Genomic DNA, 17,537 nt, shown 5'->3' on the forward strand with positions numbered 1-17,537 from the left:
TTCACCGATTGGCTGGGACCCCTGGGCGGGTCTTCTCTAGTCCATCCAATTTTCGGCATGGGATGTCACAGCCTTCTTTGCATACCCTTATTTAACCCACACAAAGATGCCAACGGCAGGCGTGTCATAATTCATTGACGCATTATAAAGGATTAGGAAAAAGATAAAAAGCAGCTTACGGCCATACCTCTCTGGTTCCGCCCGATCTCGTCTGATCTCGGAAGCTAAGCAGAGCAGGGCCTGGTTAGTACCTGGATGGAAGACCGCCTGGGAATCCCAGGTGCCGTAAGCTTTTTCACTTCTCTCTCCGAAAGCCGCCGAGCGCCGCAGATTGTACACCTGTTTTAACGTTGGATATGAAAGGAAATTAGACAATATTATCCAAAATGATTCCGTTTCATGATTGCTAAATTAGTGTTGGTCAACATTTACCATTGGCATACTGTTGTTTGTAATTTAGCCGTTGAAATACAGGTGCTAACCCAACATGTTAGAATTGCCAGTGAAGAAAAGTAAAGTTACCTTCAGGCTTTAGGAACCTCTCTTGCCAATGCTAAGAACTGCTTCAATTTTAGAAAAAGAAACTTCTGATTATCTTTGACACGTTTTAAAGGATTAGGAAAAAGATGAAAAGCAGCTTACGGCCATACCTCTCTGGTTCCGCCCGATCTCGTCTGATCTCGGAAGCTAAGCAGAGCAGGGCCTGGTTAGTACCTGGATGGAAGACCGCCTGGGAATCCCAGGTGCCGTAAGCTTTTTCACTTCTCTCTCCGAAAGCCGCCGAGCGCCGCAATTGTACACCTGTTTTAACGTTGGATATGAAAGGAAATTAGACAATATTATCCAAAATGATTCCGTTTCATGATTGCTAAATTAGTGTTGGTCAACATTTACGATTGGCATACTGTTGTTTGTAATTTAGCCGTTGAAATACAGGTGCTAACCCAACATGTTAGAATTGCCAGTGAAGAAAAGTAAAGTTACCTTCAGGCTTTAGGAACCTCTCTTGCCAATGCTAAGAACTGCTTCAATTTTAGAAAAAGAAACTTCTGATTATCTTTGACACGTTTTAAAGGATTAGGAAAAAGATGAAAAGCAGCTTACGTCCATACCTCTCTGGTTCCGCCCGATCTCGTCTGTTCTCGGAAGCTAAGCAGAGCAGGGCCTGGTTAGTACCTGGATGGAAGACCGCCTGGGAATCCCAGGTGCCGTAAGCTTTTTCACTTCTCTCTCTGAAAGCCGCCCAGCGCCGTAAATTGTACACCTACACAATTGTAAAAAAAAATTCACATTGTAGAAGAGATGCAATAGGAAGAAGATGAAAGGTGGCTTACGTCCATACCATCGTCAGGCCATTTGAGGTGGCGGGGACTGCAATGGCCATTCACCGATTGGCTGGGACTCCTGGGCGGGTCTTCTCTAGTCCATCCAATTTTCGGCATGGGATGTCACAGCCTTCTTTGCATACCCTTATTTAACCCACACAAAGATGCCAACGGCAGGCGTGTCATAATTCATTGACGCATTATAAAGGATTAGGAAAAAGATAAAAAGCAGCTTACGGCCATACCTCTCTGGTTCCGCCCGATCTCGTCTGATCTCGGAAGCTAAGCAGAGCAGGGCCTGGTTAGTACCTGTATGGAAGACCGCCTGGGAATCTCAGGTGCCGTAAGCTTTTTCACTTCTCTCTCCGAAAGCCGCCGAGCGCCGCAGATTGTACACCTGTTTTAACGTTGGATATGAAAGGAAATTAGACAATATTATCCAAAATGATTCCGTTTCATGATTGCTAAATTAGTGTTGGTCAACATTTACGATTGGCATACTGTTGTTTGTAATTTAGCCGTTGAAATACAGGTGCTAACCCAACATGTTAGAATTGCCAGTGAAGAAAAGTAAAGTTACCTTCAGGCTTTAGGAACCTCTCTTGCCAATGCTAAGAACTGCTTCAATTTTAGAAAAAGAAACTTCTGATTATCTTTGACACGTTTTAAAGGATTAGGAAAAAGATGAAAAGCAGCTTACGGCCATACCTCTCTGGTTCCGCCCGATCTCGTCTGATCTCGGAAGCTAAGCAGAGCAGGGCCTGGTTAGTACCTGGATGGAAGACCGCCTGGGAATCCCAGGTGCCGTAAGCTTTTTCACTTCTCTCTCTGAAAGCCGCCCAGCGCCGTAGATTGTACACCTACACAATTGTAAAAAAAAATTCACATTGTAGAAGAGATGCAATAGGAAGAAGATGAAAGGTGGCTTACGTCCATACCATCGTCAGGCCATTTGAGGTGGCGGGGACTGCAATGGCCATTCACCGATTGGCTGGGACTCCTGGGCGGGTCTTCTCTAGTCCATCCAATTTTCGGCATGGGATGTCACAGCCTTCTTTGCATACCCTTATTTAACCCACACAAAGATGCCAACGGCAGGCGTGTCATAATTCATTGACGCATTATAAAGGATTAGGAAAAAGATAAAAAGCAGCTTACGGCCATACCTCTCTGGTTCCGCCCGATCTCGTCTGATCTCGGAAGCTAAGCAGAGCAGGGCCTGGTTAGTACCTGGATGGAAGACCGCCTGGGAATCCCAGGTGCCGTAAGCTTTTTCACTTCTCTCTCCGAAAGCCGCCGAGCGCCGCAGATTGTACACCTGTTTTAACGTTGGATATGAAAGGAAATTAGACAATATTATCCAAAATGATTCCGTTTCATGATTGCTAAATTAGTGTTGGTCAACATTTACCATTGGCATACTGTTGTTTGTAATTTAGCCGTTGAAATACAGGTGCTAACCCAACATGTTAGAATTGCCAGTGAAGAAAAGTAAAGTTACCTTCAGGCTTTAGGAACCTCTCTTGCCAATGCTAAGAACTGCTTCAATTTTAGAAAAAGAAACTTCTGATTATCTTTGACACGTTTTAAAGGATTAGGAAAAAGATGAAAAGCAGCTTACGGCCATACCTCTCTGGTTCCGCCCGATCTCGTCTGATCTCGGAAGCTAAGCAGAGCAGGGCCTGGTTAGTACCTGGATGGAAGACCGCCTGGGAATCCCAGGTGCCGTAAGCTTTTTCACTTCTCTCTCCGAAAGCCGCCGAGCGCCGCAATTGTACACCTGTTTTAACGTTGGATATGAAAGGAAATTAGACAATATTATCCAAAATGATTCCGTTTCATGATTGCTAAATTAGTGTTGGTCAACATTTACGATTGGCATACTGTTGTTTGTAATTTAGCCGTTGAAATACAGGTGCTAACCCAACATGTTAGAATTGCCAGTGAAGAAAAGTAAAGTTACCTTCAGGCTTTAGGAACCTCTCTTGCCAATGCTAAGAACTGCTTCAATTTTAGAAAAAGAAACTTCTGATTATCTTTGACACGTTTTAAAGGATTAGGAAAAAGATGAAAAGCAGCTTACGTCCATACCTCTCTGGTTCCGCCCGATCTCGTCTGTTCTCGGAAGCTAAGCAGAGCAGGGCCTGGTTAGTACCTGGATGGAAGACCGCCTGGGAATCCCAGGTGCCGTAAGCTTTTTCACTTCTCTCTCTGAAAGCCGCCCAGCGCCGTAAATTGTACACCTACACAATTGTAAAAAAAAATTCACATTGTAGAAGAGATGCAATAGGAAGAAGATGAAAGGTGGCTTACGTCCATACCATCGTCAGGCCATTTGAGGTGGCGGGGACTGCAATGGCCATTCACCGATTGGCTGGGACTCCTGGGCGGGTCTTCTCTAGTCCATCCAATTTTCGGCATGGGATGTCACAGCCTTCTTTGCATACCCTTATTTAACCCACACAAAGATGCCAACGGCAGGCGTGTCATAATTCATTGACGCATTATAAAGGATTAGGAAAAAGATAAAAAGCAGCTTACGGCCATACCTCTCTGGTTCCGCCCGATCTCGTCTGATCTCGGAAGCTAAGCAGAGCAGGGCCTGGTTAGTACCTGTATGGAAGACCGCCTGGGAATCTCAGGTGCCGTAAGCTTTTTCACTTCTCTCTCCGAAAGCCGCCGAGCGCCGCAGATTGTACACCTGTTTTAACGTTGGATATGAAAGGAAATTAGACAATATTATCCAAAATGATTCCGTTTCATGATTGCTAAATTAGTGTTGGTCAACATTTACGATTGGCATACTGTTGTTTGTAATTTAGCCGTTGAAATACAGGTGCTAACCCAACATGTTAGAATTGCCAGTGAAGAAAAGTAAAGTTACCTTCAGGCTTTAGGAACCTCTCTTGCCAATGCTAAGAACTGCTTCAATTTTAGAAAAAGAAACTTCTGATTATCTTTGACACGTTTTAAAGGATTAGGAAAAAGATGAAAAGCAGCTTACGGCCATACCTCTCTGGTTCCGCCCGATCTCGTCTGATCTCGGAAGCTAAGCAGAGCAGGGCCTGGTTAGTACCTGGATGGAAGACCGCCTGGGAATCCCAGGTGCCGTAAGCTTTTTCACTTCTCTCTCTGAAAGCCGCCCAGCGCCGTAGATTGTACACCTACACAATTGTAAAAAAAAATTCACATTGTAGAAGAGATGCAATAGGAAGAAGATGAAAGGTGGCTTACGTCCATACCATCGTCAGGCCATTTGAGGTGGCGGGGACTGCAATGGCCATTCACCGATTGGCTGGGACTCCTGGGCGGGTCTTCTCTAGTCCATCCAATTTTCGGCATGGGATGTCACAGCCTTCTTTGCATACCCTTATTTAACCCACACAAAGATGCCAACGGCAGGCGTGTCATAATTCATTGACGCATTATAAAGGATTAGGAAAAAGATAAAAAGCAGCTTACGGCCATACCTCTCTGGTTCCGCCCGATCTCGTCTGATCTCGGAAGCTAAGCAGAGCAGGGCCTGGTTAGTACCTGGATGGAAGACCGCCTGGGAATCCCAGGTGCCGTAAGCTTTTTCACTTCTCTCTCCGAAAGCCGCCGAGCGCCGCAGATTGTACACCTGTTTTAACGTTGGATATGAAAGGAAATTAGACAATATTATCCAAAATGATTCCGTTTCATGATTGCTAAATTAGTGTTGGTCAACATTTACCATTGGCATACTGTTGTTTGTAATTTAGCCGTTGAAATACAGGTGCTAACCCAACATGTTAGAATTGCCAGTGAAGAAAAGTAAAGTTACCTTCAGGCTTTAGGAACCTCTCTTGCCAATGCTAAGAACTGCTTCAATTTTAGAAAAAGAAACTTCTGATTATCTTTGACACGTTTTAAAGGATTAGGAAAAAGATGAAAAGCAGCTTACGTCCATACCTCTCTGGTTCCGCCCGATCTCGTCTGATCTCGGAAGCTAAGCAGAGCAGGGCCTGGTTAGTACCTGGATGGAAGACCGCCTGGGAATCCCAGGTGCCGTAAGCTTTTTCACTTCTCTCTCTGAAAGCCGCCCAGCGCCGTAGATTGTACACCTACACAATTGTAAAAAAAAATTCACATTGTAGAAGAGATGCAATAGGAAGAAGATGAAAGGTGGCTTACGTCCATACCATCGTCAGGCCATTTGAGGTGGCGGGGACTGCAATGGCCATTCACCGATTGGCTGGGACTCCTGGGCGGGTCTTCTCTAGTCCATCCAATTTTCGGCATGGGATGTCACAGCCTTCTTTGCATACCCTTATTTAACCCACACAAAGATGCCAACGGCAGGCGTGTCATAATTCATTGACGCATTATAAAGGATTAGGAAAAAAATAAAAAGCAGCTTACGGCCATACCTCTCTGGTTCCGCCCGATCTCGTCTGATCTCGGAAGCTAAGCAGAGCAGGGCCTGGTTAGTACCTGGATGGAAGACCGCCTGGGAATCCCAGGTGCCGTAAGCTTTTTCACTTCTCTCACCGAAAGCCGCCGAGCGCCGCAGATTGTACACCTACAAATTACAAAAAGTATATCACATTGTTGAAGAGATGCATGTTTAGTGTTGTTTTAACGTTGGATATGAAAGGCAATTAGACAATATTATCCAAAATGATTCCGTTTCATGGTTGCTAAATTAGTGTTGATCAACATTTAACAATTGGCATACTTTTGTTTGTAATTTAGCCGTTGAAATACAGGTGCTAACCCAACATGTTAGAATTGCCAGTGAAGAAAAGTAAAGTTACCTTCAGGTTTTAGAAACCTCTCTTGCCAATCCTAAGAACTGCTTCAATTTTAGAAAAAGAAACTCTTCTGATTATCTTTGACGCATTATAAAGGATTAGGAAAAAGATAAAAAGCAGCTTACGGCCATACCTCTCTGGTTCCGCCCGATCTCGTCTGATCTCGGAAGCTAAGCAGAGCAGGGCCTGGTTAGTACCTGGATGGAAGACCGCCTGGGAATCCCAGGTGCCGTAAGCTTTTTCACTTCTCTCTCTGAAAGCCGCCCAGCGCCGTAGCTTGTACACCTACACAATTGTAAAAAAAAATTCACATTGTAGAAGAGATGCAATAGGAAGAAGATGAAAGGTGGCTTACGTCCATACCATCGTCAGGCCATTTGAGGTGGCGGGGACTGCAATGGCCATTCACCGATTGGCTGGGACTCCTGGGCGGGTCTTCTCTAGTCCATCCAATTTTCGGCATGGGATGTCACAGCCTTCTTTGCATACCCTTATTTAACCCACACAAAGATGCCAACGGCAGGCGTGTCATAATTCATTGACGCATTATAAAGGATTAGGAAAAAGATAAAAAGCAGCTTACGGCCATACCTCTCTGGTTCCGCCCGATCTCGTCTGATCTCGGAAGCTAAGCAGAGCAGGGCCTGGTTAGTACCTGGATGGAAGACCGCCTGGGAATCCCAGGTGCCGTAAGCTTTTTCACTTCTCTCTCCGAAAGCCGCCGAGCGCCGCAGATTGTACACCTGTTTTAACGTTGGATATGAAAGGAAATTAGACAATATTATCCAAAATGATTCCGTTTCATGATTGCTAAATTAGTGTTGGTCAACATTTACGATTGGCATACTGTTGTTTGTAATTTAGCCGTTGAAATACAGGTGCTAACCCAACATGTTAGAATTGCCAGTGAAGAAAAGTAAAGTTACCTTCAGGCTTTAGGAACCTCTCTTGCCAATGCTAAGAACTGCTTCAATTTTAGAAAAAGAAACTTCTGATTATCTTTGACACGTTTTAAAGGATTAGGAAAAAGATGAAAAGCAGCTTACGGCCATACCTCTCTGGTTCCGCCCGATCTCGTCTGATCTCGGAAGCTAAGCAGAGCAGGGCCTGGTTAGTACCTGGATGGAAGACCGCCTGGGAATCCCAGGTGCCGTAAGCTTTTTAACTTCTCTCTCTGAAAGCCGCCCAGCGCCGTAGATTGTACACCTACACAATTGTAAAAAAAAATTCACATTGTAGAAGAGATGCAATAGGAAGAAGATGAAAGGTGGCTTACGTCCGTACCATCGTCAGGCCATTTGAGATGGCGGGGACTGCAATGGCCATTCACCGATTGGCTGGGACCCCTGGGCGGGTCTTCTCTAGTCCATCCAATTTTCGGCATGGGATGTCACAGCCTTCTTTGCATACCCTTATTTAACCCACACAAAGATGCCAACGGCAGGCGTGTCATAATTCATTGACGCATTATAAAGGATTAGGAAAAAGATAAAAAGCAGCTTACGGCCATACCTCTCTGGTTCCGCCCGATCTCGTCTGATCTCGGAAGCTAAGCAGAGCAGGGCCTGGTTAGTACCTGGATGGAAGACCGCCTGGGAATCCCAGGTGCCGTAAGCTTTTTCACTTCTCTCTCCGAAAGCCGCCGAGCGCCGCAGATTGTACACCTGTTTTAACGTTGGATATGAAAGGAAATTAGACAATATTATCCAAAATGATTCCGTTTCATGATTGCTAAATTAGTGTTGGTCAACATTTACCATTGGCATACTGTTGTTTGTAATTTAGCCGTTGAAATACAGGTGCTAACCCAACATGTTAGAATTGCCAGTGAAGAAAAGTAAAGTTACCTTCAGGCTTTAGGAACCTCTCTTGCCAATGCTAAGAACTGCTTCAATTTTAGAAAAAGAAACTTCTGATTATCTTTGACACGTTTTAAAGGATTAGGAAAAAGATGAAAAGCAGCTTACGTCCATACCTCTCTGGTTCCGCCCGATCTCGTCTGTTCTCGGAAGCTAAGCAGAGCAGGGCCTGGTTAGTACCTGGATGGAAGACCGCCTGGGAATCCCAGGTGCCGTAAGCTTTTTCACTTCTCTCTCTGAAAGCCGCCCAGCGCCGTAAATTGTACACCTACACAATTGTAAAAAAAAATTCACATTGTAGAAGAGATGCAATAGGAAGAAGATGAAAGGTGGCTTACGTCCGTACCATCGTCAGGCCATTTGAGATGGCGGGGACTGCAATGGCCATTCACCGATTGGCTGGGACCCCTGGGCGGGTCTTCTCTAGTCCATCCAATTTTCGGCATGGGATGTCACAGCCTTCTTTGCATACCCTTATTTAACCCACACAAAGATGCCAACGGCAGGCGTGTCATAATTCATTGACGCATTATAAAGGATTAGGAAAAAGATAAAAAGCAGCTTACGGCCATACCTCTCTGGTTCCGCCCGATCTCGTCTGATCTCGGAAGCTAAGCAGAGCAGGGCCTGGTTAGTACCTGGATGGAAGACCGCCTGGGAATCCCAGGTGCCGTAAGCTTTTTCACTTCTCTCTCCGAAAGCCGCCGAGCGCCGCAGATTGTACACCTGTTTTAACGTTGGATATGAAAGGAAATTAGACAATATTATCCAAAATGATTCCGTTTCATGATTGCTAAATTAGTGTTGGTCAACATTTACCATTGGCATACTGTTGTTTGTAATTTAGCCGTTGAAATACAGGTGCTAACCCAACATGTTAGAATTGCCAGTGAAGAAAAGTAAAGTTACCTTCAGGCTTTAGGAACCTCTCTTGCCAATGCTAAGAACTGCTTCAATTTTAGAAAAAGAAACTTCTGATTATCTTTGACACGTTTTAAAGGATTAGGAAAAAGATGAAAAGCAGCTTACGGCCATACCTCTCTGGTTCCGCCCGATCTCGTCTGATCTCGGAAGCTAAGCAGAGCAGGGCCTGGTTAGTACCTGGATGGAAGACCGCCTGGGAATCCCAGGTGCCGTAAGCTTTTTCACTTCTCTCTCCGAAAGCCGCCGAGCGCCGCAATTGTACACCTGTTTTAACGTTGGATATGAAAGGAAATTAGACAATATTATCCAAAATGATTCCGTTTCATGATTGCTAAATTAGTGTTGGTCAACATTTACGATTGGCATACTGTTGTTTGTAATTTAGCCGTTGAAATACAGGTGCTAACCCAACATGTTAGAATTGCCAGTGAAGAAAAGTAAAGTTACCTTCAGGCTTTAGGAACCTCTCTTGCCAATGCTAAGAACTGCTTCAATTTTAGAAAAAGAAACTTCTGATTATCTTTGACACGTTTTAAAGGATTAGGAAAAAGATGAAAAGCAGCTTACGTCCATACCTCTCTGGTTCCGCCCGATCTCGTCTGTTCTCGGAAGCTAAGCAGAGCAGGGCCTGGTTAGTACCTGGATGGAAGACCGCCTGGGAATCCCAGGTGCCGTAAGCTTTTTCACTTCTCTCTCTGAAAGCCGCCCAGCGCCGTAAATTGTACACCTACACAATTGTAAAAAAAAATTCACATTGTAGAAGAGATGCAATAGGAAGAAGATGAAAGGTGGCTTACGTCCATACCATCGTCAGGCCATTTGAGGTGGCGGGGACTGCAATGGCCATTCACCGATTGGCTGGGACTCCTGGGCGGGTCTTCTCTAGTCCATCCAATTTTCGGCATGGGATGTCACAGCCTTCTTTGCATACCCTTATTTAACCCACACAAAGATGCCAACGGCAGGCGTGTCATAATTCATTGACGCATTATAAAGGATTAGGAAAAAGATAAAAAGCAGCTTACGGCCATACCTCTCTGGTTCCGCCCGATCTCGTCTGATCTCGGAAGCTAAGCAGAGCAGGGCCTGGTTAGTACCTGTATGGAAGACCGCCTGGGAATCTCAGGTGCCGTAAGCTTTTTCACTTCTCTCTCCGAAAGCCGCCGAGCGCCGCAGATTGTACACCTGTTTTAACGTTGGATATGAAAGGAAATTAGACAATATTATCCAAAATGATTCCGTTTCATGATTGCTAAATTAGTGTTGGTCAACATTTACGATTGGCATACTGTTGTTTGTAATTTAGCCGTTGAAATACAGGTGCTAACCCAACATGTTAGAATTGCCAGTGAAGAAAAGTAAAGTTACCTTCAGGCTTTAGGAACCTCTCTTGCCAATGCTAAGAACTGCTTCAATTTTAGAAAAAGAAACTTCTGATTATCTTTGACACGTTTTAAAGGATTAGGAAAAAGATGAAAAGCAGCTTACGGCCATACCTCTCTGGTTCCGCCCGATCTCGTCTGATCTCGGAAGCTAAGCAGAGCAGGGCCTGGTTAGTACCTGGATGGAAGACCGCCTGGGAATCCCAGGTGCCGTAAGCTTTTTCACTTCTCTCTCTGAAAGCCGCCCAGCGCCGTAGATTGTACACCTACACAATTGTAAAAAAAAATTCACATTGTAGAAGAGATGCAATAGGAAGAAGATGAAAGGTGGCTTACGTCCATACCATCGTCAGGCCATTTGAGGTGGCGGGGACTGCAATGGCCATTCACCGATTGGCTGGGACTCCTGGGCGGGTCTTCTCTAGTCCATCCAATTTTCGGCATGGGATGTCACAGCCTTCTTTGCATACCCTTATTTAACCCACACAAAGATGCCAACGGCAGGCGTGTCATAATTCATTGACGCATTATAAAGGATTAGGAAAAAGATAAAAAGCAGCTTACGGCCATACCTCTCTGGTTCCGCCCGATCTCGTCTGATCTCGGAAGCTAAGCAGAGCAGGGCCTGGTTAGTACCTGGATGGAAGACCGCCTGGGAATCCCAGGTGCCGTAAGCTTTTTCACTTCTCTCTCCGAAAGCCGCCGAGCGCCGCAGATTGTACACCTGTTTTAACGTTGGATATGAAAGGAAATTAGACAATATTATCCAAAATGATTCCGTTTCATGATTGCTAAATTAGTGTTGGTCAACATTTACCATTGGCATACTGTTGTTTGTAATTTAGCCGTTGAAATACAGGTGCTAACCCAACATGTTAGAATTGCCAGTGAAGAAAAGTAAAGTTACCTTCAGGCTTTAGGAACCTCTCTTGCCAATGCTAAGAACTGCTTCAATTTTAGAAAAAGAAACTTCTGATTATCTTTGACACGTTTTAAAGGATTAGGAAAAAGATGAAAAGCAGCTTACGGCCATACCTCTCTGGTTCCGCCCGATCTCGTCTGATCTCGGAAGCTAAGCAGAGCAGGGCCTGGTTAGTACCTGGATGGAAGACCGCCTGGGAATCCCAGGTGCCGTAAGCTTTTTCACTTCTCTCTCCGAAAGCCGCAGAGCGCCGCAATTGTACACCTGTTTTAACGTTGGATATGAAAGGAAATTAGACAATATTATCCAAAATGATTCCGTTTCATGATTGCTAAATTAGTGTTGGTCAACATTTACGATTGGCATACTGTTGTTTGTAATTTAGCCGTTGAAATACAGGTGCTAACCCAACATGTTAGAATTGCCAGTGAAGAAAAGTAAAGTTACCTTCAGGCTTTAGGAACCTCTCTTGCCAATGCTAAGAACTGCTTCAATTTTAGAAAAAGAAACTTCTGATTATCTTTGACACGTTTTAAAGGATTAGGAAAAAGATGAAAAGCAGCTTACGTCCATACCTCTCTGGTTCCGCCCGATCTCGTCTGTTCTCGGAAGCTAAGCAGAGCAGGGCCTGGTTAGTACCTGGATGGAAGACCGCCTGGGAATCCCAGGTGCCGTAAGCTTTTTCACTTCTCTCTCTGAAAGCCGCCCAGCGCCGTAAATTGTACACCTACACAATTGTAAAAAAAAATTCACATTGTAGAAGAGATGCAATAGGAAGAAGATGAAAGGTGGCTTACGTCCATACCATCGTCAGGCCATTTGAGGTGGCGGGGACTGCAATGGCCATTCACCGATTGGCTGGGACTCCTGGGCGGGTCTTCTCTAGTCCATCCAATTTTCGGCATGGGATGTCACAGCCTTCTTTGCATACCCTTATTTAACCCACACAAAGATGCCAACGGCAGGCGTGTCATAATTCATTGACGCATTATAAAGGATTAGGAAAAAGATAAAAAGCAGCTTACGGCCATACCTCTCTGGTTCCGCCCGATCTCGTCTGATCTCGGAAGCTAAGCAGAGCAGGGCCTGGTTAGTACCTGTATGGAAGACCGCCTGGGAATCTCAGGTGCCGTAAGCTTTTTCACTTCTCTCTCCGAAAGCCGCCGAGCGCCGCAGATTGTACACCTGTTTTAACGTTGGATATGAAAGGAAATTAGACAATATTATCCAAAATGATTCCGTTTCATGATTGCTAAATTAGTGTTGGTCAACATTTACGATTGGCATACTGTTGTTTGTAATTTAGCCGTTGAAATACAGGTGCTAACCCAACATGTTAGAATTGCCAGTGAAGAAAAGTAAAGTTACCTTCAGGCTTTAGGAACCTCTCTTGCCAATGCTAAGAACTGCTTCAATTTTAGAAAAAGAAACTTCTGATTATCTTTGACACGTTTTAAAGGATTAGGAAAAAGATGAAAAGCAGCTTACGGCCATACCTCTCTGGTTCCGCCCGATCTCGTCTGATCTCGGAAGCTAAGCAGAGCAGGGCCTGGTTAGTACCTGGATGGAAGACCGCCTGGGAATCCCAGGTGCCGTAAGCTTTTTCACTTCTCTCTCTGAAAGCCGCCCAGCGCCGTAGATTGTACACCTACACAATTGTAAAAAAAAATTCACATTGTAGAAGAGATGCAATAGGAAGAAGATGAAAGGTGGCTTACGTCCATACCATCGTCAGGCCATTTGAGGTGGCGGGGACTGCAATGGCCATTCACCGATTGGCTGGGACTCCTGGGCGGGTCTTCTCTAGTCCATCCAATTTTCGGCATGGGATGTCACAGCCTTCTTTGCATACCCTTATTTAACCCACACAAAGATGCCAACGGCAGGCGTGTCATAATTCATTGACGCATTATAAAGGATTAGGAAAAAGATAAAAAGCAGCTTACGGCCATACCTCTCTGGTTCCGCCCGATCTCGTCTGATCTCGGAAGCTAAGCAGAGCAGGGCCTGGTTAGTACCTGGATGGAAGACCGCCTGGGAATCCCAGGTGCCGTAAGCTTTTTCACTTCTCTCTCCGAAAGCCGCCGAGCGCCGCAGATTGTACACCTGTTTTAACGTTGGATATGAAAGGAAATTAGACAATATTATCCAAAATGATTCCGTTTCATGATTGCTAAATTAGTGTTGGTCAACATTTACCATTGGCATACTGTTGTTTGTAATTTAGCCGTTGAAATACAGGTGCTAACCCAACATGTTAGAATTGCCAGTGAAGAAAAGTAAAGTTACCTTCAGGCTTTAGGAACCTCTCTTGCCAATGCTAAGAACTGCTTCAATTTTAGAAAAAGAAACTTCTGATTATCTTTGACACGTTTTAAAGGATTAGGAAAAAGATGAAAAGCAGCTTACGTCCATACCTCTCTGGTTCCGCCCGATCTCGTCTGATCTCGGAAGCTAAGCAGAGCAGGGCCTGGTTAGTACCTGGATGGAAGACCGCCTGGGAATCCCAGGTGCCGTAAGCTTTTTCACTTCTCTCTCTGAAAGCCGCCCAGCGCCGTAGATTGTACACCTACACAATTGTAAAAAAAAATTCACATTGTAGAAGAGATGCAATAGGAAGAAGATGAAAGGTGGCTTACGTCCATACCATCGTCAGGCCATTTGAGGTGGCGGGGACTGCAATGGCCATTCACCGATTGGCTGGGACTCCTGGGCGGGTCTTCTCTAGTCCATCCAATTTTCGGCATGGGATGTCACAGCCTTCTTTGCATACCCTTATTTAACCCACACAAAGATGCCAACGGCAGGCGTGTCATAATTCATTGACGCATTATAAAGGATTAGGAAAAAAATAAAAAGCAGCTTACGGCCATACCTCTCTGGTTCCGCCCGATCTCGTCTGATCTCGGAAGCTAAGCAGAGCAGGGCCTGGTTAGTACCTGGATGGAAGACCGCCTGGGAATCCCAGGTGCCGTAAGCTTTTTCACTTCTCTCACCGAAAGCCGCCGAGCGCCGCAGATTGTACACCTACAAATTACAAAAAGTATATCACATTGTTGAAGAGATGCATGTTTAGTGTTGTTTTAACGTTGGATATGAAAGGCAATTAGACAATATTATCCAAAATGATTCCGTTTCATGGTTGCTAAATTAGTGTTGATCAACATTTAACAATTGGCATACTTTTGTTTGTAATTTAGCCGTTGAAATACAGGTGCTAACCCAACATGTTAGAATTGCCAGTGAAGAAAAGTAAAGTTACCTTCAGGTTTTAGAAACCTCTCTTGCCAATCCTAAGAACTGCTTCAATTTTAGAAAAAGAAACTCTTCTGATTATCTTTGACGCATTATAAAGGATTAGGAAAAAGATAAAAAGCAGCTTACGGCCATACCTCTCTGGTTCCGCCCGATCTCGTCTGATCTCGGAAGCTAAGCAGAGCAGGGCCTGGTTAGTACCTGGATGGAAGACCGCCTGGGAATCCCAGGTGCCGTAAGCTTTTTCACTTCTCTCTCTGAAAGCCGCCCAGCGCCGTAGCTTGTACACCTACACAATTGTAAAAAAAAATTCACATTGTAGAAGAGATGCAATAGGAAGAAGATGAAAGGTGGCTTACGTCCATACCATCGTCAGGCCATTTGAGGTGGCGGGGACTGCAATGGCCATTCACCGATTGGCTGGGACTCCTGGGCGGGTCTTCTCTAGTCCATCCAATTTTCGGCATGGGATGTCACAGCCTTCTTTGCATACCCTTATTTAACCCACACAAAGATGCCAACGGCAGGCGTGTCATAATTCATTGACGCATTATAAAGGATTAGGAAAAAAATAAAAAGCAGCTTACGGCCATACCTCTCTGGTTCCGCCCGATCTCGTCTGATCTCGGAAGCTAAGCAGAGCAGGGCCTGGTTAGTACCTGGATGGAAGACCGCCTGGGAATCCCAGGTGCCGTAAGCTTTTTCACTTCTCTCACCGAAAGCCGCCGAGCGCCGCAGATTGTACACCTACAAATTACAAAAAGTATATCACATTGTTGAAGAGATGCATGTTTAGTGTTGTTTTAACGTTGGATATGAAAGGCAATTAGACAATATTATCCAAAATGATTCCGTTTCATGGTTGCTAAATTAGTGTTGATCAACATTTAACAATTGGCATACTTTTGTTTGTAATTTAGCCGTTGAAATACAGGTGCTAACCCAACATGTTAGAATTGCCAGTGAAGAAAAGTAAAGTTACCTTCAGGTTTTAGAAACCTCTCTTGCCAATCCTAAGAACTGCTTCAATTTTAGAAAAAGAAACTCTTCTGATTATCTTTGACGCATTATAAAGGATTAGGAAAAAGATAAAAAGCAGCTTACGGCCATACCTCTCTGGTTCCGCCCGATCTCGTCTGATCTCGGAAGCTAAGCAGAGCAGGGCCTGGTTAGTACCTGGATGGAAGACCGCCTGGGAATCCCAGGTGCCGTAAGCTTTTTCACTTCTCTCTCTGAAAGCCGCCCAGCGCCGTAGCTTGTACACCTACACAATTGTAAAAAAAAATTCACATTGTAGAAGAGATGCAATAGGAAGAAGATGAAAGGTGGCTTACGTCCATACCATCGTCAGGCCATTTGAGGTGGCGGGGACTGCAATGGCCATTCACCGATTGGCTGGGACTCCTGGGCGGGTCTTCTCTAGTCCATCCAATTTTCGGCATGGGATGTCACAGCCTTCTTTGCATACCCTTATTTAACCCACACAAAGATGCCAACGGCAGGCGTGTCATAATTCATTGACGCATTATAAAGGATTAGGAAAAAGATAAAAAGCAGCTTACGGCCATACCTCTCTGGTTCCGCCCGATCTCGTCTGATCTCGGAAGCTAAGCAGAGCAGGGCCTGGTTAGTACCTGGATGGAAGACCGCCTGGGAATCCCAGGTGCCGTAAGCTTTTTCACTTCTCTCTCCGAAAGCCGCCGAGCGCCGCAGATTGTACACCTGTTTTAACGTTGGATATGAAAGGAAATTAGACAATATTATCCAAAATGATTCCGTTTCATGATTGCTAAATTAGTGTTGGTCAACATTTACGATTGGCATACTGTTGTTTGTAATTTAGCCGTTGAAATACAGGTGCTAACCCAACATGTTAGAATTGCCAGTGAAGAAAAGTAAAGTTACCTTCAGGCTTTAGGAACCTCTCTTGCCAATGCTAAGAACTGCTTCAATTTTAGAAAAAGAAACTTCTGATTATCTTTGACACGTTTTAAAGGATTAGGAAAAAGATGAAAAGCAGCTTACGGCCATACCTCTCTGGTTCCGCCCGATCTCGTCTGATCTCGGAAGCTAAGCAGAGCAGGGCCTGGTTAGTACCTGGATGGAAGACCGCCTGGGAATCCCAGGTGCCGTAAGCTTTTTAACTTCTCTCTCTGAAAGCCGCCCAGCGCCGTAGATTGTACACCTACACAATTGTAAAAAAAAATTCACATTGTAGAAGAGATGCAATAGGAAGAAGATGAAAGGTGGCTTACGTCCGTACCATCGTCAGGCCATTTGAGATGGCGGGGACTGCAATGGCCATTCACCGATTGGCTGGGACCCCTGGGCGGGTCTTCTCTAGTCCATCCAATTTTCGGCATGGGATGTCACAGCCTTCTTTGCATACCCTTATTTAACCCACACAAAGATGCCAACGGCAGGCGTGTCATAATTCATTGACGCATTATAAAGGATTAGGAAAAAGATAAAAAGCAGCTTACGGCCATACCTCTCTGGTTCCGCCCGATCTCGTCTGATCTCGGAAGCTAAGCAGAGCAGGGCCTGGTTAGTACCTGGATGGAAGACCGCCTGGGAATCCCAGGTGCCGTAAGCTTTTTCACTTCTCTCTCCGAAAGCCGCCGAGCGCCGCAGATTGTACACCTGTTTTAACGTTGGATATGAAAGGAAATTAGACAATATTATCCAAAATGATTCCGTTTCATGATTGCTAAATTAGTGTTGGTCAACATTTACCATTGGCATACTGTTGTTTGTAATTTAGCCGTTGAAATACAGGTGCTAACCCAACATGTTAGAATTGCCAGTGAAGAAAAGTAAAGTTACCTTCAGGCTTTAGGAACCTCTCTTGCCAATGCTAAGAACTGCTTCAATTTTAGAAAAAGAAACTTCTGATTATCTTTGACACGTTTTAAAGGATTAGGAAAAAGATGAAAAGCAGCTTACGTCCATACCTCTCTGGTTCCGCCCGATCTCGTCTGATCTCGGAAGCTAAGCAGAGCAGGGCCTGGTTAGTACCTGGATGGAAGACCGCCTGGGAATCCCAGGTGCCGTAAGCTTTTTCACTTCTCTCTCCGAAAGCCGCCGAGCGCCGC

At 44.9% G+C, this 17,537-nt stretch overlaps 38 non-coding genes across 38 annotated transcripts; all 38 read left to right on the top strand.

Annotated features, from left to right (window-relative positions):
* Positions 1–173: 173 nt before the first annotated feature.
* Positions 174–292, top strand: LOC134121557 (5S ribosomal RNA). Its single transcript, XR_009953098.1, has one exon. It is a non-coding gene; the product is annotated as a 5S ribosomal RNA (ribosomal RNA).
* Positions 293–636: 344 nt separating this feature from the next.
* LOC134121568 (5S ribosomal RNA) lies at positions 637–755 on the top strand. The gene has a single exon (XR_009953109.1). It is a non-coding gene; the product is annotated as a 5S ribosomal RNA (ribosomal RNA).
* A 343-nt stretch (positions 756–1,098) lies between these two features.
* Positions 1,099–1,217, top strand: LOC134122117 (5S ribosomal RNA). The gene has a single exon (XR_009953658.1). It is a non-coding gene; the product is annotated as a 5S ribosomal RNA (ribosomal RNA).
* A 339-nt stretch (positions 1,218–1,556) lies between these two features.
* On the top strand, positions 1,557–1,675 carry LOC134121863 (5S ribosomal RNA). Its single transcript, XR_009953404.1, has one exon. It is a non-coding gene; the product is annotated as a 5S ribosomal RNA (ribosomal RNA).
* A 344-nt stretch (positions 1,676–2,019) lies between these two features.
* LOC134121579 (5S ribosomal RNA) lies at positions 2,020–2,138 on the top strand. The gene has a single exon (XR_009953120.1). It is a non-coding gene; the product is annotated as a 5S ribosomal RNA (ribosomal RNA).
* A 339-nt stretch (positions 2,139–2,477) lies between these two features.
* LOC134121590 (5S ribosomal RNA) lies at positions 2,478–2,596 on the top strand. The gene has a single exon (XR_009953131.1). It is a non-coding gene; the product is annotated as a 5S ribosomal RNA (ribosomal RNA).
* Positions 2,597–2,940: 344 nt separating this feature from the next.
* LOC134121601 (5S ribosomal RNA) lies at positions 2,941–3,059 on the top strand. Its single transcript, XR_009953142.1, has one exon. It is a non-coding gene; the product is annotated as a 5S ribosomal RNA (ribosomal RNA).
* Positions 3,060–3,402: 343 nt separating this feature from the next.
* On the top strand, positions 3,403–3,521 carry LOC134122118 (5S ribosomal RNA). Its single transcript, XR_009953659.1, has one exon. It is a non-coding gene; the product is annotated as a 5S ribosomal RNA (ribosomal RNA).
* Positions 3,522–3,860: 339 nt separating this feature from the next.
* On the top strand, positions 3,861–3,979 carry LOC134121864 (5S ribosomal RNA). Its single transcript, XR_009953405.1, has one exon. It is a non-coding gene; the product is annotated as a 5S ribosomal RNA (ribosomal RNA).
* Positions 3,980–4,323: 344 nt separating this feature from the next.
* On the top strand, positions 4,324–4,442 carry LOC134121612 (5S ribosomal RNA). The gene has a single exon (XR_009953153.1). It is a non-coding gene; the product is annotated as a 5S ribosomal RNA (ribosomal RNA).
* A 339-nt stretch (positions 4,443–4,781) lies between these two features.
* Positions 4,782–4,900, top strand: LOC134121623 (5S ribosomal RNA). The gene has a single exon (XR_009953164.1). It is a non-coding gene; the product is annotated as a 5S ribosomal RNA (ribosomal RNA).
* A 344-nt stretch (positions 4,901–5,244) lies between these two features.
* On the top strand, positions 5,245–5,363 carry LOC134121650 (5S ribosomal RNA). The gene has a single exon (XR_009953191.1). It is a non-coding gene; the product is annotated as a 5S ribosomal RNA (ribosomal RNA).
* Positions 5,364–5,702: 339 nt separating this feature from the next.
* Positions 5,703–5,821, top strand: LOC134121634 (5S ribosomal RNA). Its single transcript, XR_009953175.1, has one exon. It is a non-coding gene; the product is annotated as a 5S ribosomal RNA (ribosomal RNA).
* A 398-nt stretch (positions 5,822–6,219) lies between these two features.
* LOC134121646 (5S ribosomal RNA) lies at positions 6,220–6,338 on the top strand. The gene has a single exon (XR_009953187.1). It is a non-coding gene; the product is annotated as a 5S ribosomal RNA (ribosomal RNA).
* Positions 6,339–6,677: 339 nt separating this feature from the next.
* On the top strand, positions 6,678–6,796 carry LOC134121657 (5S ribosomal RNA). The gene has a single exon (XR_009953198.1). It is a non-coding gene; the product is annotated as a 5S ribosomal RNA (ribosomal RNA).
* A 344-nt stretch (positions 6,797–7,140) lies between these two features.
* LOC134121668 (5S ribosomal RNA) lies at positions 7,141–7,259 on the top strand. Its single transcript, XR_009953209.1, has one exon. It is a non-coding gene; the product is annotated as a 5S ribosomal RNA (ribosomal RNA).
* A 339-nt stretch (positions 7,260–7,598) lies between these two features.
* On the top strand, positions 7,599–7,717 carry LOC134121679 (5S ribosomal RNA). Its single transcript, XR_009953220.1, has one exon. It is a non-coding gene; the product is annotated as a 5S ribosomal RNA (ribosomal RNA).
* Positions 7,718–8,061: 344 nt separating this feature from the next.
* Positions 8,062–8,180, top strand: LOC134122119 (5S ribosomal RNA). The gene has a single exon (XR_009953660.1). It is a non-coding gene; the product is annotated as a 5S ribosomal RNA (ribosomal RNA).
* A 339-nt stretch (positions 8,181–8,519) lies between these two features.
* LOC134121690 (5S ribosomal RNA) lies at positions 8,520–8,638 on the top strand. Its single transcript, XR_009953231.1, has one exon. It is a non-coding gene; the product is annotated as a 5S ribosomal RNA (ribosomal RNA).
* A 344-nt stretch (positions 8,639–8,982) lies between these two features.
* LOC134121701 (5S ribosomal RNA) lies at positions 8,983–9,101 on the top strand. Its single transcript, XR_009953242.1, has one exon. It is a non-coding gene; the product is annotated as a 5S ribosomal RNA (ribosomal RNA).
* A 343-nt stretch (positions 9,102–9,444) lies between these two features.
* On the top strand, positions 9,445–9,563 carry LOC134122120 (5S ribosomal RNA). Its single transcript, XR_009953661.1, has one exon. It is a non-coding gene; the product is annotated as a 5S ribosomal RNA (ribosomal RNA).
* A 339-nt stretch (positions 9,564–9,902) lies between these two features.
* LOC134121865 (5S ribosomal RNA) lies at positions 9,903–10,021 on the top strand. The gene has a single exon (XR_009953406.1). It is a non-coding gene; the product is annotated as a 5S ribosomal RNA (ribosomal RNA).
* A 344-nt stretch (positions 10,022–10,365) lies between these two features.
* LOC134121712 (5S ribosomal RNA) lies at positions 10,366–10,484 on the top strand. The gene has a single exon (XR_009953253.1). It is a non-coding gene; the product is annotated as a 5S ribosomal RNA (ribosomal RNA).
* Positions 10,485–10,823: 339 nt separating this feature from the next.
* On the top strand, positions 10,824–10,942 carry LOC134121723 (5S ribosomal RNA). The gene has a single exon (XR_009953264.1). It is a non-coding gene; the product is annotated as a 5S ribosomal RNA (ribosomal RNA).
* Positions 10,943–11,286: 344 nt separating this feature from the next.
* Positions 11,287–11,405, top strand: LOC134121734 (5S ribosomal RNA). The gene has a single exon (XR_009953275.1). It is a non-coding gene; the product is annotated as a 5S ribosomal RNA (ribosomal RNA).
* A 343-nt stretch (positions 11,406–11,748) lies between these two features.
* On the top strand, positions 11,749–11,867 carry LOC134122121 (5S ribosomal RNA). The gene has a single exon (XR_009953662.1). It is a non-coding gene; the product is annotated as a 5S ribosomal RNA (ribosomal RNA).
* A 339-nt stretch (positions 11,868–12,206) lies between these two features.
* LOC134121866 (5S ribosomal RNA) lies at positions 12,207–12,325 on the top strand. The gene has a single exon (XR_009953407.1). It is a non-coding gene; the product is annotated as a 5S ribosomal RNA (ribosomal RNA).
* A 344-nt stretch (positions 12,326–12,669) lies between these two features.
* On the top strand, positions 12,670–12,788 carry LOC134121745 (5S ribosomal RNA). The gene has a single exon (XR_009953286.1). It is a non-coding gene; the product is annotated as a 5S ribosomal RNA (ribosomal RNA).
* A 339-nt stretch (positions 12,789–13,127) lies between these two features.
* On the top strand, positions 13,128–13,246 carry LOC134121757 (5S ribosomal RNA). Its single transcript, XR_009953298.1, has one exon. It is a non-coding gene; the product is annotated as a 5S ribosomal RNA (ribosomal RNA).
* Positions 13,247–13,590: 344 nt separating this feature from the next.
* Positions 13,591–13,709, top strand: LOC134121651 (5S ribosomal RNA). Its single transcript, XR_009953192.1, has one exon. It is a non-coding gene; the product is annotated as a 5S ribosomal RNA (ribosomal RNA).
* Positions 13,710–14,048: 339 nt separating this feature from the next.
* On the top strand, positions 14,049–14,167 carry LOC134121768 (5S ribosomal RNA). Its single transcript, XR_009953309.1, has one exon. It is a non-coding gene; the product is annotated as a 5S ribosomal RNA (ribosomal RNA).
* A 398-nt stretch (positions 14,168–14,565) lies between these two features.
* LOC134121779 (5S ribosomal RNA) lies at positions 14,566–14,684 on the top strand. The gene has a single exon (XR_009953320.1). It is a non-coding gene; the product is annotated as a 5S ribosomal RNA (ribosomal RNA).
* Positions 14,685–15,023: 339 nt separating this feature from the next.
* LOC134121790 (5S ribosomal RNA) lies at positions 15,024–15,142 on the top strand. The gene has a single exon (XR_009953331.1). It is a non-coding gene; the product is annotated as a 5S ribosomal RNA (ribosomal RNA).
* A 398-nt stretch (positions 15,143–15,540) lies between these two features.
* On the top strand, positions 15,541–15,659 carry LOC134121801 (5S ribosomal RNA). Its single transcript, XR_009953342.1, has one exon. It is a non-coding gene; the product is annotated as a 5S ribosomal RNA (ribosomal RNA).
* Positions 15,660–15,998: 339 nt separating this feature from the next.
* LOC134121812 (5S ribosomal RNA) lies at positions 15,999–16,117 on the top strand. The gene has a single exon (XR_009953353.1). It is a non-coding gene; the product is annotated as a 5S ribosomal RNA (ribosomal RNA).
* Positions 16,118–16,461: 344 nt separating this feature from the next.
* LOC134121823 (5S ribosomal RNA) lies at positions 16,462–16,580 on the top strand. Its single transcript, XR_009953364.1, has one exon. It is a non-coding gene; the product is annotated as a 5S ribosomal RNA (ribosomal RNA).
* Positions 16,581–16,919: 339 nt separating this feature from the next.
* On the top strand, positions 16,920–17,038 carry LOC134121834 (5S ribosomal RNA). The gene has a single exon (XR_009953375.1). It is a non-coding gene; the product is annotated as a 5S ribosomal RNA (ribosomal RNA).
* Positions 17,039–17,382: 344 nt separating this feature from the next.
* LOC134121652 (5S ribosomal RNA) lies at positions 17,383–17,501 on the top strand. The gene has a single exon (XR_009953193.1). It is a non-coding gene; the product is annotated as a 5S ribosomal RNA (ribosomal RNA).
* The last annotated feature ends 36 nt before the right edge of the window (positions 17,502–17,537 follow it).

Source organism: Pungitius pungitius, unplaced genomic scaffold, assembly GCF_949316345.1.
Source record: "Pungitius pungitius unplaced genomic scaffold, fPunPun2.1 scaffold_28, whole genome shotgun sequence".
Lineage (NCBI taxonomy): Eukaryota > Metazoa > Chordata > Actinopteri > Perciformes > Gasterosteidae > Pungitius > Pungitius pungitius.